At 42.8% G+C, this 3,535-nt stretch overlaps 1 pseudogene; it reads right to left on the bottom strand.

Moving 5' to 3' along the window:
• Nucleotides 1-1,984: 1,984 nt before the first annotated feature.
• On the bottom strand, nucleotides 1,985-2,381 carry LOC113457891 (annotated as a pseudogene).
• Nucleotides 2,382-3,535: the final 1,154 nt, after the last annotated feature.

Below are 3,535 nucleotides of genomic sequence, written 5' to 3'. Positions count from 1 at the left end.
GACAGAGAGAGAGAGAGAGAGAGAGAGAGAGAGAGAGAGAGAGAGAGAGAGAAAGCTCAATGAAAGAGGTATCTTGATAGATTATGGGGTTAGGGAGAAACCTGGTGCTAGGGAAAGTCCCAGGCATCCACAAGGATGACCTCAGCTAAGACTCCAAGCTATAGTGGAAATGGTGCCCACTGGCCTTCCCCTGTAATCAGATTGGTGACTACCCTAATTATCATCATAGAACCTTCATCCAGTAACTGATGGAAGCAAATGCAGAGATCCACAGCCAAGCACTGGGCCAAGCTCCTAGAGTCCAGTAGAAGAGAGGGTTGAGGGATTATATGAGCAAAGGAGTCAAGATCATGATGTGGAAATCCACTGAACATCTCACTAGTGAGCTAGTGGGAGCTCACTGACTCTGGACTGACAACTCGGGAACCTGCATAGGCCCAAACTAGGCCCTCTGAATGTGGGTGACAGTTCTGTGACTTGGACAGTCTGTGGGGCCACTGCCAGTGGGACCAGGATCTATCCCTAGTGCGTGAGCCCATTCTCTATGAAGGGATACCTTGCTCAGCCTCAGTACAGGGGAGAGGTCCTACCTTGGTCCTGCCTCAATTTGATTTGCCAGATTTTGTTGACTCCCCACGGGAGGCCTTACCCTTTCTAAAGAATGGATGAAGATCTGGGTAGGGAAAAGGTGGGGGGAACTAGAGGAGAGGAGGGAGGGGGAACTGTGTATGCAAAATAAAAAAATACAAACTTTTAAAGAAAAAAATTGTTCTGAATGTTCCCAGAAGAAATGGCATACTGTTTTCTCTTCAAGCAAAGGTTTAGTCATTGCAGTTTGAAAGAGAAATTTCCTATAGGCACAAGCTTTTGAATGCTTGGTCCCCAGTTGGTGGCACTGTTTTGGTCATGGAACCTTTAGGTGGTACAGGCTTTTTGGAAGAGGAACATTACTAGTGAATTTTGAGCTGGTATAGCCTCACCCCACTTCCAATTTTCTCTCTCGGCTTCATGTTTGTGGTTGAAGAAGAGACCTCTTAGCTTCCTATTCCTATGACCTTGTGTCATGCCTCACTACCACAATGGACAGACTCTTGTGCTCCAGAACCATAAGGTAAAATAAACTATCTTTGTTTAAGTTGCATTGGTCATGGTGTTTTATCACAGCAAAGTAAGTAACTAGCACAGACAGGGAGTTGCATTTTTTCCTTGTCTTTTTTTCTCAATATCAACGCCATTCATTCCTGTATCTGCTTAACCCCAACATTGATTTTCCCAATACTTCCTAGTACCTTTTAGAGTATATATTCATTTTGGAATGCTTCTCAAATTGTTTACTTTTCTCTTTTTTTTCCCCAGGGAGTTTCCATCTTCCTTAATAAGCTACAGTACAGAAAGAAATTCTTGACACCATTGAATCTTCTTCGAAAAGAAAAATTTGTATGCATTTTGGAGCACACATAATTAAAGACTACCTCAGCAGAGAAAGCAAACATGACACTTGCTTTACAGGTCATTGGAATAGGATTCTTTGTTCTCATACTTTCTAGATTATTTGAAGAAAACAAAACGAAACAGAGGAGGCTGACTTTCCAAGCTGCCGTGAAAAGAGATTTCAGAATGCCCCATATCCAGCCATAGACACGTCTGTTTCATCACAATAACTATGGTGTGGCATCTTCAAGTCCTAGCCCAGAGTTACAGTCCCACCTACAGAAAACATTTCAAGGCAACAAAATTTCCAGGTCCAGTCTAACTTAGGCAGCTGTGTTTATAATTTCAAGTTTGGCTGCCTAATTTTTATGTTTTTTTTTAACATATCTTGCCTCGAGTTTATTTGTAAAAACAGCATAAGGTCCTGATCATCTGCAAATACTGTATAGATTTTCACACCAGTCCATCTGTCTTCACATTGGCAGACTGAGACCTTTTTTTATGGGGCCTTCACAGGGGCCTGGGCACCTTTGGGAGCCTGAGCTGCAGCCGAGGCCTCTGCCTTGGTTTGAACCTTGGGCTTTGTTTTTTGGAACCTACTACCCCTGGACATGTAGCTTCTAATCTGTTTTCCAAGCTTGGAATGAGCAGTGGAAGTGAGACGGGTGAGTTTGCGGCTGGAGCCCTTTGGCACCTTGGGCATCACCACCTGGGGCTTCACCAGGGCCTTGATGGCCTCCGCACGTGCACTCATGGCCTTTGCATTATTTGCCTGCATCTTCTTCAGGCCTTTCTTGTTCTGCTTCTTGGCAAAGCGCATGTTCCTCAGGAACTTGGAGTCGACCTCCTTGCGAGATTCGTATCTTTGTGACCGGGGTTTCTTGATGCCATTTCTGTGACATTTTCGGGACTGGTTGTGTGTGGTGTGATTCTTGGACTTGGCCATGGCTGGACAGTAACCGGCGGCTCCCTTGTATGGTGTTTTACCAATACAAAACTCTTTCCCGGGGAAAAGAGATAGAAACTAAATATTCCCAGTCCCCTTCATCTTGAAGATAATATCTAGATCCTTCTCTTCATGTTTTAAGCATTTTTTTCAAAGATCCAGACTATTTAGCTTCTTTTGTCACAACTTACTTTGCACTTTACTATATACTCAGCTAGCCACCTACCCCTGCCTGTCAACTTTCCCAAATGCAGCTAGTACAGACCCACCTATCTGGCCTAAGTCTTTGCAAACAGGACTGATGCTCAAAGCACTTTCGTAATCAGTCAGGACTGACTCAGGATATCTGGCCTCTCTCTACTCTTCATTCTGTGTTTCCTGTGAAATTGTAAAGGCCGGCTTGGTTAGTTTCTTTCAATGTTTGCTCTTCTTTTACCTTGGGGGTGAATATGGAAATGCACATTATAATGTAAGCGTAATAATATCCCAAATCCTCTCCATTCATATCTGACATGATCCAGACCAAAGACTTTGCTCCAGAAATGGTGCCCCTAGTGTACAGTAAAGAGACGGCTGACCTGTAGTCATTGTGCTTCCTCAAAGGGGAACTAGACTTTGGCTTGAGATCATAGCTACAATCTGAAGCTCAGTTTCTTTCTTAGAAGCAGTACAAGTCCTGTCAACTGAATAGTTTCATCTCCTGCTACACAAGTGTGTACTAGTGTTGTTTGAATCTTTTAGTCCACATATTGCAGTTACTTATTTAGTGACCATAGTGTTCCCAAGCTCAAAATAAAGACTTGAAATATAAACCCATATTTCAGTAGTGAGCTTACAGGGTAAGTCTTTATCTTGAACTCCAGGCCTACTAGCAATCTCCAACTTCATGTCTCCCAAACTTAGCATGCCTAGACTATAGGGTTTCCTTTGGTCACGAATTCTCATTTTCCTCTCTTCCAGGCCTCTGAGGAGTTCTTACTTCTTCTTCAAGATATTCTTCAGATAACATTTCCTGGCATGCTTCCTACACACAGAAAAATCTGTCTATCATTGGGTCCCTGTGGTTTTTAAGCATATATCTTATATGATCCAGAAAATTATCTATGATAGCCATATTTCTTGTTTTGAATGAGTGAGTTTATTAAGTATATTGAAAAT

The sequence above is a fragment of the Microtus ochrogaster genome, chromosome 1, assembly GCF_000317375.1.
Source record: "Microtus ochrogaster isolate Prairie Vole_2 chromosome 1, MicOch1.0, whole genome shotgun sequence".
Classification (NCBI taxonomy): domain Eukaryota; kingdom Metazoa; phylum Chordata; class Mammalia; order Rodentia; family Cricetidae; genus Microtus; species Microtus ochrogaster.
The sequence above is the reverse complement of the archived record's forward strand: the minus strand, read 5'-3'. Positions and strand labels throughout refer to the sequence as shown.